Below are 14573 nucleotides of genomic sequence, written 5' to 3' on the forward strand. Positions count from 1 at the left end.
GGGCCGTTTGCACAGTATAGATTGCTAAACTCGATTAAGTTAATCTGAAAGTTTAAACTTGAATCGGTTTTCTCAGTGCATTTACTAATCCAGTTTATGTTAAACTAGTTTAGCGTTAAGTTGGTAATAGAATGTCACCGTTTATAATATCAGGAAGGCTGATTTTCACAGGAAATTTGTTATTTGTTTACAAACCATCAGTAAATTGAGGTTATGTAGCTACTATTTCCTTGTTCAAAATCCACAAAGCTGCAAGCTGTACAGTAATAAAAGTGAAAAGCGATCAAAAAATGACGAAATGCTAAGTTATATATTACTATTAGATACAAACTTCTATTTAGTAGGCACCAAAAAAAATATTTCAAATGTTTTTAAAAAAGTGATTTTTTTACGCTTAAATCTACTACAGTCTTCCTCGTTCATTAGAAATCTCTCGAAAGCAAAATATCTCAGATATGTGTTATTAAAAATCTGTTTCCTAATCAAGACCACTGTCAAAATTTGTCTTATTCTCTATGAAGTGGTTCATTTAATCAAGTACTGGATTGGCAGTTGCTTTAGTCAAGAAAACCGTTAAGAAAATTCTTTATCATCCCAGAAATTTAAATCATTCGTTAATGCCCAATCATTCTCAGTTTTAAAATTTCTTCGCAGTCATCTTTATCAATCGCATTAAAAACTTCTATCAATTCCTCCATTATAATTATTTTCATTTAAATAATGATTCACTATAACTTAAATTAATAATAAATTATCGTCTTCAGAAGCATTAAAAACAACTATCGGAAAATAACTAACTATCAGCTGTTTCCCCATCAAATATGGATTAACAGTTGGATTAACAATATTTTCAATACTATTTCCTGATATAATTCATTGACCTATGATTTTATATCTGATTTGAGACTCTCAAGGATCCATCAACTCTTACCCCTATAATATTCTTATTTGGTGTTCTTTGATTAGATGCAATCAGTACTGAGTATATTTATACAATATTATATTTCACACCTAGAGCAGAAAATGAGATTTTTCCGGCTCGAAATCGGTTTTCAAGTCCGATGCCGTAGGCCGAGGACTAGAAAAGATTGAGAGCCGGAAAAACATTTTTGCCCATGGTGCGAACAATATTTTTTGAAATAAAGAATACTCGTTAAGCTATCGTACCTATCTCTTGATTTTAGTGGTAGAAGATTTGCAGTCAGGATTTCAGATTCTTTCAAAATTTCACTTGGAATATCTCGGGCGTCGTCATCTTCAAGCATTTTTGAAAATTCAGAATGTGCTAATCAACAATAAATAATTGAATAAAAATGGTTGCGAAGTGAATGCTGAATTAGTTTGATTCGAAACTCGAACTGAAATAATTGCAACTTCAGATGAAGAATGTTGACACTCGCCCGATCTAGCGGATCACTTATTAACTACGGACTTCCATGTTAGCGGCTGGAAAGAGTACGTTTTCCGGCCTAGGCCGGGAAGAAACCTGTTTCTTACGTCAGACGAGAGTCGTCTGCAAACAAGGTCTTTCAGATCTAAGTAGGGACTGGAAAACAGCTGCTTTCTGTGCAGTGTGGCGAAAAAGATATTTGCAAACTATAGTACTACTAGTAACAACTACTATAGCGAGGTCCACGTTATAATTGCAGGGGAGAAGGATAGGAGAAAGACGTTGCCGATCCTCAGCCTTCTCAATGCCTTTTATGGTAGATGATACAGGTTTATTGATGTAATATCAACTGTTAATTCTTATTTAAAATTATCAATTATATTTCATTAAGCAAGAAATTATATTTTTGAATGATTTAATGATGAATTTTCATAATAATTAGGATGAAATATTTTGTTGAAATTATTAATTCTACATTGTTGAAAGAGCACAGAGCAAAACGAGAAAGAGATAGCACTATCCGCTTTGTTGAATGATAGACAAGGATAGCAATACCATTGCCAATCAAACACTGCCATTATAACGTGGATTTTACTATGGGACAATAGGGCTACTACTGGGACAATAGACAATCTTTACTACTAGGACAATACTGTTTGTCTATCTTATTAGAAGCAAACCTCAATGATGATAAGATAATTAGTTTTTTGTATATCTAGAGTGAAAAGTACAACTTTTTCTCCCTGTGGGAAAAAGTTTGAAGCCCGAGGCGAAGCCGAGGGCAACAATTTTCCCGGGGGAGAAAACGTATTTTTCGCTCGTGATGTACACAACATTTTTCCTCCATCTACATTTTTTTATAGAAACTGCAAATAATATCATTTTAATAACTCACGTATTGGTGACAATGTTTCCTAACTACATAACCTAAAATCTGAAACCTAAAAACCGGTCGTCTGATTGGCACTGCCGATTGCGCTATCTATCGGCAAAAGTTGTAACAATTATATCAGATGGGCGTCTACCAAAAATGGCTGACTCCAGATCACGCGGTTCAGATTTGAATTGCAGATCAAAAATATTTGTTGGCTGGTATTTTGAATAGAATAAAATATTTTTAAAATTGTATAAATTTTTATTGTCTACTAATATTAAGAATATAATATCATACAAACATATATTTCATGAGTTGATCAAATTTCTGGTTGTGGTATTGAATTCAGTGTTGACTCAATGACAGACACCTCTATTATGCTTTCTTATCTGAGCTTAGACCTTCTAACCTATTAAAATATAAGTTTTAAAATAGAGATGCTTGCCATGTTATTTGAATGGAGTCACTTTTCCTCCCTAGGGATTTTTTCTGTTTTTTACTACCGAGAGCGAAAAAGTGACACTTTAGTATTATGTTTCAGGGAGTAAAGTAAGTACTTTAGACAGTAGGTGGAGGAAAAATCAATTTCATCTCCATACACTTCTTATCTTCATATTTCTCGTGCAATAATAAGATCATAATTAATTTCAACTCTATTATCTTCCATCTTCATCGCGAAAGTTCATCGGAAACTTTTTGATTGCGTCTCAACTTCGCACCTTCTCCATTGTTTAAGCCGATATTATTATTTGCTCAAAGTCAAATTGAAATGCTGCTTAGCTATTGTCTTCTACTTTATCAAGATTCACTCTATACTGACAGTATTCCTCATTTATTACACCAATTCATTCGCATTAAACAAATGCTGAAAGTTTGAAGTTATTCCCTGTATACTGAGATACACTTTTCAGTGGCAGTGTTACTTATGAGCTTTACAAATTTATTTCTATTCGAACAATTGTGACAGTTTGGGGTGATTTGCAGTTAAGAAACCGCCAGCCAACTAATTTATCAGGGAGCCATCTTGGTTGGTGGGTTATTGTTTGGTTTTTGTCAGCGGCTAAGTTGAAAGTTGATATTGAAGTCATTTTGAAAGCTTGCCGGTTAAAAGTTTTCGATCCTTGGTCCTCCCTCCATTACTGCTGTACTGATGAAAATCTTCCTATTATAATAAACCTTCGCACTCCCTTCTTATTTTTGTCTGTTTTCTTCTTCTTTATCTTCTTAATCTTCTTCTTCTTCCTCTTCTTCTTCATCTTCTCCTTTTCCTTCTTCTTCATCATCTGATTTTCCTCCAATTCATTTGACATCTTCTTCTCTCTTCTTCTTTTTCTTTTCCTTCTTCTTCATCATCTGATTCTCCTCCAATCTATTTGACATCTTCTTCTCTCTCCCAATTCTCTTCCCATTCTTGTTTTGCACTCCTCTCCATTCCTACACATTCACGTTCTTCTTCTTCATCCTCCTCTTCTCCTTCCCCACTTTCTCAATCACTATATCTTTCTACTTCTCGATCTCTCTCACCACTGTCTTCTTGTACTCTTCTCCTTCCCCTCTTTCTTAATCACCATCTCTTCCTACTTCTTGATCTCTCTCACCACTGTCTTCTTGTACTCTTCTCCTTCCCCTCTTTCTTAATCACTATCTCTTCCTACTTCTTGATCTCTGTCACCTCTGTCTTCTTGTACTCTTCTCCTATCTTCCTCCTCTTCATCCTCCATCTTCTTCTCCTTAGTCTATGATCTTTCCCTCCTCTCTTCTCCTCTTCTTCTCATTTTTCTCCTTCTCGTCCTCATTTTTCATCTACACCTCCTCCATTTTTCCTACCTCTTTCTAGTACTTCTTCTACTCCATCATCCATCTTCTACTCCTATCAAACCTCTCTTTTTCTCTATCATTTTTCTCTCCTCTCTACTCAACTTAACTTCCTCCTTTTTTTTCTTCTTCTCTTCCTCATTTTCCAGCCACACCTCCTCTATTTTTCCCACCTCCATCTTGTACTTCTACTTCATCCTTCATATTTTTCTCCTCCTCTTTACTCTTCTTCCTTCTATTTTTTTCCTTCTTCTCGTCCTCATTTCCCCATCCACACCTCCTCCCTCTTGTCCCACCACCTTCTTGCTCTTCTTTTACTTCAACTTTTTGTTCACCTCCGTCTTGTACTTTAACTTCATCCTTCATATTTCTCTTCTTCCTTCTATTTTTTCCTTCTTCTCGTCCTCATTTTCCCATCCACACCTCCTCCCTCTTCTCCCACCACCTTCTTGCTCTTCTTTTACTTCAACTTTTTGTTCACCTTCCTCTTGTACTTCTACTTCATCCTACATATTTTTCTCCTCCTTCTTACTCTTCTTCCTTCAATTGTTTCCTTTTTCTCGTACTCATTTCCCCATCCTCACCTCCTCTCACTTGTCCCACCACCTTCTTGCTTTTCTTCTACTCCAACTTTCTGTTCATATACTTTTTCTCTCCACCACCTCCCCACCCCTTGTCATAGCCTCTCTCTCGTCTTCACCTTCTTATTATTCATGCCTGTGTCATCCTTCACCGCTTCTTAAAACTTGAAAGTTCAACTTTTTTGCTGGAGCAGCCTCTCTATAGCAAGACAGACACAACTTTCCAAAATCTTTGTCACTTATTAATCTTTATTATTTCGCTCTGGTTTAGGAAAATGTTTCCAAAGTTCCTCTGCTTCTCAGTGGAAAATGAAAAGTGAGATAATAGAAAATGATAGCGTTGAAATGAATTGACGTGTTCTTTTGTAATTGAAGATCATTCATGAATGTATTCCTGAGGTGTCGGCAGGAGTGGTCCTGCATTATTGTTTGTTAAGTTTTCTCACCTCAAAATTTCAAAGCTACGCTTTGATAAAAGTTTTCTCACTCAACAGTTTTCTATACATCTTGATGTTAATTAGTCTCAATTGATGATTATAGTTCTAGGTGACCTGACTCACTTTATTGATTCATACATTAAGTACATCATCTCTATATATAAAAACTAGCCGTCAGGCTCGCTTCGCTCGCCATATCCGTCTGGCCAGGGGGCTCCGCCCCCTGGACCCCCGACTGGGTCGTCCAAGAATGAGATTAGCAGGCTCGCTTCGCTCGCCTGCATTTTTATCATGTTAGGACAATCCAGTCAGGGGTTCAGACTAAACGTCTGGCTAAACGGATATGGCGAGCGAAGCGAGCCTGACGGCTAGTAATATAATATTCCAGGATTGAAGTAGCAGTGCCCAATCAATTTTTCCGCGATAAATGCATTTAATCTTCAACTTGGTACCAAACTAACAAAGTCAACTCAACTTAATGCCAACCTGACAAAATTATTAATTTAGTTGCCAGTTAACAACTGTTTCGAAGAGGTACTCTATCTAGATTATAGTTCTATAGTAACATATGATATGGAAATTTCAATTATAATTAAGAGATTGGGAGAAGAAGAATATACATGCTGAAATACGAAGTTTAAACCCTTAAAAACAACCCTTAGAGTTGAAATATTGCCAAAAGATTTCTTAGTGCGCCTCTAAAGGGCCAACTGAACATACCTACCAAATTTGTACGTTTTTGGTCTAGTAGATTTTTAGTTCTGTGAGTGAGTGAGTGAGTGAGTGAGTGAGTGAGTCAGTCAGTCAGTCAGTCAGTCAGTCAGTCAGTGAGTGAGTGCCATTTCGCTTTTATATATATGTGAATGTCTGTATATGTGAATGTCTGTGTATATTGTGATGAATCTTTCAAATAGACCTCATGAAAAGAGAGAAAGATTGTGATTACCTTTTAAAATGAAAGAATTTGCTAAAGGAATAGTTAGCGACCGAGCGATAAAGCTTACTTATCAATAACTGTATATTTGATAAGAGTACCGTTCTGTACTGAATATTTTTCTAGGAAAATTATTCAATAAAATTATAATTATTTTGCAAATAAAGCACAAATGGTTATGAATCGCTCACTGATTTTGAGGTTACACTTATTTACTATCGATCAGATGTTTTTAAAACAGTTCGAACGCAGCTGACTGATTCAAAGTGTTGTCAAATGTCATGCTGGCTTCACGTAAGATATAATACCATCTCTAAAAATTATAAAACTATCAATAAAGGACCAAGAATTTCAAATAAAAAAATAAAATGTATGTATTATCGTTGAAATTATTTATTATTTAAGAAATTATATTATATGTCAGGTCTTATTGTAACTAAATAGGTCATAGCATGAAATTATATTATTGATAAAATGGCAGAAATTATTTATAACAATCTCAAACCTAATAAAAATTGTACAAGAGTATTAATTCATTAACGATTTAATTCAACTGAACCACATGGTAATTAAATCTCTTTGGCAGGTCTAAGCCAATCACAGTGCATAGAAATAGCACCAAGAAGGTGATCGTTTGAAAGCAACACATGTTAATCTATTATCAGACAACAACCCTGCCTTATCAGTTACACTAGCACATGTACATTGTATGAGAGGAACTATGTCTATAAGATTAAGCAGTTTTAAGAATTACATAAATTGAATCATTATTGTAATTGAAAGAATTATATTCTACTGCTTGCCACTGACGTCATGTTTACGTCACAAGCGTTCTACCAATGGCAAATTTTTATGCAAATTATTACATCGAGATTCTGAGAAGCAAGGTCTAGCCTAAAAGCTTAGAGAAAAGACAGCACTTCCCTTTTGAAATCCTTACTGGTCAGATCTCTTTTTATAGTTACCAAAGACCTATTTGTGAAAACTTCTTGTTCGATTTTAAATGTTCTATTTGTGAGCCGATATTTTAGGCCAATTTATTTGTTATTCGTAAATTTCTGTTTTCATCAATCGATAAATTTAAAAGCTTAAAGTAAATTATCCCCTTAATTAATTCGGTGAAGGAGATATTTAAACTAAAATTCCCCACGTGCTGAAACCGAAGCCTGGATTGCCGCCGATCAAACGATTTTTGATCTAAAGAAGAAAAACCACGACCGCCAAGGAAATTCACGTGAGTTATAAGTTTTAAAAGGGGCCCCAATCTACGCTTCGAAAAATATTTCAGTGCAGAAACATAAATTTTTTCTTCGTTAAATTATTGGCCACGCCGACAAGCGCTTTAGCATTTAAGAGTCTAAAATTTATTCATATTAAATTTCTAAGAATTTGTAGTTGATTAACTATCCTCCGCTGCCTGAACCACGACCCCGAGCATTTTTAAAAATATTTTATAATTCATTTTTTCACTATTTTTCAAAATTGTTCAATTTTATCAATCGTAAAATTCTGTTGAATCACGCATGGTATCATGCAAGCACAAGAAAATTTTTAACTATTCTGTTAATGCCAAATTATTATCAACCTGTAAATCAAATTCTGAACCTGCACTGTATGATTGCATATTTTATTGTAATATATTTCAGTTTTGTTAATTCGCTTTCTGAGTTCGATTGTTTCTTAAGCCTGTCAATTATTGTGTCTGATACGTTCTATATCATCAAGAACCGATCGAATACGATCATTGGAATAATTGAATCAAGCTGGATATTGGAACAGGTCTAAGTGGATGTAGCGAGTGGGGTCAGATCGAGATATTTATTCTTTGTCCTTACCTGCTCATATATCAGCTTTTATCTGTTACCTACCTCGACTTAGGAGCGAACACATCAATTGTACAGCAGTGGCAGCCATAGATCATATAAATTCCTACAATAGAGCTTAAAACCCGACAAGACTCTGTTCTCGAAATATATTCTGAACGATATTTGGTTCAAATACCGTATTTTTAATCCTTCAGAACTTATTAGAGACGCAGTCCCGTAAATTAGCTACATCGGGATTTTTGCTCGACCTGTATGATTTTGTATGCTCATTCTTCACAGGTAATAATTTTAAGGTATCCGTATTCAGTGTTTAGCGATCGCTACACTGCTTATAAAAAATTTCATCATTATACAATTTGTCATTAGAGGAATCAAGGGTGAGCGAGCATTTAGGCCTCCCGCGATTCCGACAATTGTATTGAGTCTTGTAGTGAGTCAATCAGTCTGGTGTTCACTCAGCGTCCCCGCACGCAATTACAAAATTTATAGCCGCTACACCATTGACTCAGTACAAGATTCACTCTACATGTGTGAAGCCGTTAAAAAACGCACCACATGATTTGCCGGCCCAACGTGAGGCATTTGGATACAGCACCACAATATGAATGTCTGTTTGTGTGTTAGTTTGTTTGTTTGTTCCCTATAGACTCGAAAACTACTTGACAGAACAGAATAAAACTTTGGGAATATGTTGTGTGAATATTGGGGATGGTTTCTGACCAGAAATTTTTATAGGGGTGCTAATAATTCTTATTTATCAATCCATTTCACAGACCTATGTTTTCGAAATTGTCGGCCGAGTGGCTAACGTAGAACGGGAAGATTATCATGAGTCAAGATCATGTTCTGATAATATGATTTAGCATCTGAACTTACCAGCTGTAATAAACACGTCACCCTGTGATAAAATTTATTACTGGTATTAAAACGGTAGTTTTGAGCACACAGGAAGTCCGTATTGAGATGTAAATGGAAATATTGATTGTGAGATAAATTTTATGATTCACCAAATAAAGTCAAGTGTGACATAAGATACGAATTTTTTGGCGGTACGAAGTTCGCCGGATAAGCTAGCCAATAATAATAGGCGAAGAAAAAAAATAAGGTAACCTTGTGCTATTCCTCTCCCAAATTTAGATAAGGTTACACATACTCCGAAATAGGTCAAGTCTTATAGTTGATCACTTCACAAAATTGTCAGTCCTTAATTATATTCACAAAGTATATTTTTAATTTATATCCTTAAAAACCAGACATAGAAGGTTTACACTCAGGTCTGAACTCATAGCTTGTAAGCTCACTCTGATTAGTATGATTTCCTAGCATCAAGTTACTTTACTGAGAATCAAATACTTGTAGAGGAATTTAATTATTTTTGAAATTGAATCAGATTAGACTGGAATACAACAAGGAGTATTGTTCAAACGATCTTCAATTGACCATCCATAATTGGCTCACGCCATCTTTTGCTACAGTTTCAAATGATTCGATTCAAACGGAGAAATGACAGATGTTAGTTAAACCTTGTTTCACACATTATGATGAATGGAACCATATCTACCAGTAAATGTGGTTTTGCGTTAAACGTAGTGTTAGCATATGACTCTAGGCCCGCCGCAAAGTAGACCCACGCTAATCCACTAAAAGCAACCCACGCCGTTGGATGTTTTGTAAACTATTCTTCTCTCTTCTTTAGGTACCTTCTCCATTCTGGAGGTTGGCTACCATCATGGCAATTCTCACCTTGTTTACTGCGGCTCGGAAGAGGTCCTGTGACGAGCAGTTGAATGCCTCCCTCAGGTTTCTCAACCAAGACACTCTTCTACGTCCCACCGAACGCCTACCAACAAGTTTACCTTGTATTATGAGGTGCAGCATTCCATACTTAGGTCCTCTCATAATGTGCCCAAAGTATTTCAACTTCCTTATCTTAATTTCACGCACAATATTCAGTTGTTTACCCATACGTCTGAGAACTTCTGCATTTGTGACTCTATCTGTCAAGCCTAGCAATGGTTTACAAAACATCCCACGGCATGGGTTGCTTTTCGTGGATTAGCGTGGGTCTACTTTGTGGCGGGCCTAAACTGCGTTTACACCAAAGTTATTAACAAAATGTTTATTCCTCCGTCGTTATAGATTCTATTAGAATCAACATTCATCATCAAACACATGTGTTCATCAACTTCCGTTCAATCTTATAGAAAAATAAACATTTTGTTGATAACTTTTGTGTAAAGGCAGCTTAAGAATTTTAATGAACAAACACGTAAGTTGAATAATGGATCATCATTTTCTGGAGTCTCCATCTCTATGGAGCATGAATTTTAAAATTTTATAATACGAAAGGTAGTATTAGGTTGCTATAGGGCTCTTAAGAAGGTGATATTCATTTAAAAAATATAATAGAGTTTGAAAAATGTTGGAAGCCCTTCATTGTTCAATTTAGAAACCCGTCTAGTGGAAAGATTTCTTTGAGAAACTCCTTTCAAACTTCAATGAGTTGTAAGTGGGATCAAATTCAAACTGTCAACACTCCTTATGAATAGCAATGGCCCATATGAATAAAGTTGAGCATTTGCTCATACTTCTAAAATATGGAGCATTTGCTTCATTTTCTATGAATAAATGTGAGCAAAACCTTTTGCTCATGCTCATCAAAAAAAAGTTTGAGCATTTGCTCAAAAGTAAAAGCTTTTGCTCAAAATTGTATGAATAAACTAGAGCATTTGCTCAACTTTTGAAGCAAATGCTTTTCAAAAAAGGTGAGCCTAGTCTAGAGCAGCTTATCACCTTTTGCTCATAGTAAAATGGCTCAACTAATTTGTATGAGGAAGAGGAAACTATACCAGATACTATCACAACCAATAATGTAGAACTACAAAACTCTTTTTAGATTTAACCATGATATATATCACCATTATTCCTACAAAAGAATAAATACAAAAGCTACCTGTTATAAAGATAGCCATCACAATATAGAAAATAGGCATTTAAGAATATGAAAGTGTAGACGATTATAAGAAGGCTATTGATATTATAAGAATATGCTGAAGATTATTATAGAGATGACATTTTTTCACGCTATTATTTCAAAATTCTAAACTCAACTAACCTAAAACTGTATTCATAAAAAATAGAAAACAGAGCAGACGACGCAAACACAATCTGTGCCCCCTGTTTGCATATTTAGCGCTTCCGTGAGCTATAAATACAAATTAAGTCTACAAAAGCGAATCAGCTGATGAAAAATCTTTAAAATACGTGAGCATTTGCTCCAGAGTTCAGGAGCATATAAGGTAAGAGTATAAGGTAAAGCTTATATCAAAATGAGCAAATGCTTTTGCTTCTACCTTTTCCTCATGAGCAAAACCTTATGCTCAATGCTTTTTCTCATGAGCATTTGCTCTGGTTTTATTCATATGGGCCATTAATTCTTCCCATTTGAACAAAGCTGACAGTATGAAGTGAATTGAGTCCATGAACAGATGAATTCTCCTTATTTATCCATTAATAGACTTCTATTATTAATAATGATTTTCTAAGAAAAACTCATCTTGAATTGCAATAAGCTAATAATTCCAGCTGAACGAATGTAATGCCTGGGGCAAATATCAATAGTAGCTCAGCATTGAAGTGTAATAAGCAGTGGAGCAATCGTGGAGAAGAAGTTAAATCACGCGTGAATTTTCCGGCAAGAAAACCCGGAAAAGCGCCCGTGGAAAAATGAGAAAATGTAACTGAATAATAATTGCATCGACGACTTCATAACTTGAGCGTAGAGAAGCCGGTTGGGAAAAAGTTCTGTATTGAAGATTTTCTTGACTTTTTTCGCTCGCTTCTTCTGTCTGATTTCATCTGCGAAGTAAGCTGCTAAGGAGCTAATGGTGGCAAGAGAGAGGGAAAGGAGAGAGGAAGAGTGAGAGACTGAAGGTGAGAGAACTCTGAGAAGAGTAAAAAGTTTGTGAGAGGAACTAGATGAAGAGGAAAGAGAGGAGAAAGATAGAGAGGATATAGAGGAAGGATAGAGGATATAAAGGAAGGAGAGAGGATATAGAGGACGGAGAGAGGATATAGAGGAAGGAGAGAGGATATAGAGATACAGAGGATATAGAGGATAGAATTGAGGGGGAAAAATTGAAAGAAAGAAGAAGATGATAATAATAATAATAATATCGTGTGACCTGGCTGGCTCAGGTCTGGTGTCAGAGTTTTCAGGTCGCAACTGATCAATTTCAGGGCCTCTGACATGACCTAACGACTGCTTTTTAGGCAGCCGGGATCGACGGTTAACGTGTCCATCCGAAACATGGGAGTGGCCCGAGAAAAATATCTTGCCCGGGCTGGGATTCGAACCCGAAGAAGAAGAAGATGAAGAGAAGAGAGAGGGAATAAAGACAGAATCAGGTGCGGAAGGAATAAAAAAGGATGAGTAGAGAGCGCTGAAGAAGGTGGTGTAAAGAATTCAGGGGGAGAATTCAAAAACTGGAAGGAGATAAAGACAGGAGAGAAAAAAATGAAGACAAAATTAGATGATATTTATGTATTTATTTTTCTATTTAATCGTTCAGAATTACACAACTTACAGAAAAGTACGACAGGCTTCTAAGCCCAAAACGGTTCCAATTCTAATTTATACAACAGTCCAAATGTTGAATAAACAGATAGAGGAATTGAGAAGGATAATTACAGAACGCTGAAGAAGGTGGTGTAAAAAAATGAGGGAGAATAACCAGTAGAGAAAAGATAAGGAGAACGAAGAAAAAGGAGAAAGAAAAGGAAGAATTGAAGACAGAGAATAGAATGAGATGGTGAAGGAATTATTGAGAAAAGTGTAAGAAACTGTTCTCAACAATATAGAATTACACGTAGAAGCAACTTTTCTGATGAGTTTTTTGAAAATATTATGGAAATAAGGATCATGGAACAAGCAAGCAAAGAGGAGAGGAGAAGGAAGTAGAAACAGGAAGGAAGAGAAAGGGGTTAGAGGGGGAAGAGGATAGATTAGGAAGATGATAGATCAGGAAGAGGATTGAAGAGGAAGACGATAGAAGAGAGAGGATAAAAATGAAGAAGATTCATAGGATAAGAAAAGATAAGTGGGACCATAGCATAGAAGCATAGAGGATGTAGAAAAGTACACAAAGATGGAAAAAAGAGGGAAAATTCTAGAAAAATAAGGAAAAAAGAGGAGGTTTTATTGAAGATTTGTTGAGTAGAAGATGGATGGAGTGAAGGAGGAGGAAAATAAAACATGTATATAGGAGTTACAGACAAAGTTATCTTCAATAGAGTGAAAGATTGATTGGATTGATTTTTCGATTGAGTACTTTATTTATGTACATTAAAATTACTGGCTTATACACTTATATACAATAGCTTACAATACAGCAAAATAATAGATGGATTTACATAATATCGACAAATAAAATCAGCTGTGCTAATAGTAAAATGTTGTGTTTCTTTTCTGGCTCAAAATTTTGCAAAATTACTCAAAAATTTTCAATCTGTAGAGATTTGAGTGAAATATTTTTGTTTTTAATCAGTTTTTAAATATCAAAATTCAAAATTTTTAGTTTATTCATTAGTTTTAAAGTGGAAATTGGACTTTTTGAAGTGAAAGTGAAATCTTAACCTTATTCTTTTTGAAACTTTTATTTGTAAAAATTTGGGAGAAGACAGTTTTGGGCTATGCCTGTTGTCTTCTCCCAATCATATTTTATTTATTATAATTATGATCTGTAATGCCAATGGAATAAATAAATAAATAAATAAAAAATGATTATTATTGAACTGTATATGATATATAAAAAGCAATTTGTAATAACTATAGATAATATTGTGATGCATTCACATAAATTGGCGGAGCTATTCAAACTATCCTTCCCACTAACTCTCTACCAAAGATGAGAGATGAAAGATGAAGATATATTTTTGTTTGGAAGAATAAAGAGAGAGAAAAAGGAAAAGAGATTATAATAGAGGATGAAGAAGAAGTATTGAGGAAGGGGAAGAAGCAAAAAGTTGGGAAAGAACTGGAAAGTAGCTGAGCTAATGATGTGATATGAATTCGGTTAGCAACTTTATTGAAGTTCAAAAAGAAATCTCGGAATGGATTGGAGTGGTGGGGCGAGGTAAGTCTGAAGGGGAGCCAAGTATAACTGTTGGAAAAGAATTATTTCATTCTCTTTTAACAAGTGGTCTCTGAAGAAATGAGAGAAAGCTTCGCAGATGATTCCAGATTCATAATGGAATTCGTTTCGCCTGTTTTTCAGTTGGAGTTATAAAGTTCGGGAAGAGATTTTATTTGCAACCAGTTCATGAAGATTGACTGATATTGAAAAGGAACGGCGCAATTTAATAGTGCGCCAGAGTCATGATGGATAAAAAACTGTTTTGAACAAATATTTTCCATTTGAATAATGTAACATTTTCCCATTGTGACTACCGTGTACTTTTGTAGCGGATATCCAGACGGTACGGTTACTGTCAAATACGTCCAGTTTGATATGGTATTTTCTTGAATCATTGAGACAGTAAACTAGATAATTATTATTAACGAGAATCCTAAATAATTGCTGTAAATCACCCCGAAGACCTCTGCTACTACAGACATTGACAACAGGGTTAACAGCTAGATAGAAACTCGATGAGAACTACTATCCAAAAATTAGTTGCCAGCCCGGGAATCGAACCCGGTACCTCCCAATTGCTAG

Source organism: Nilaparvata lugens, chromosome 12 (assembly GCF_014356525.2).
Source record: "Nilaparvata lugens isolate BPH chromosome 12, ASM1435652v1, whole genome shotgun sequence".
Classification (NCBI taxonomy): domain Eukaryota; kingdom Metazoa; phylum Arthropoda; class Insecta; order Hemiptera; family Delphacidae; genus Nilaparvata; species Nilaparvata lugens.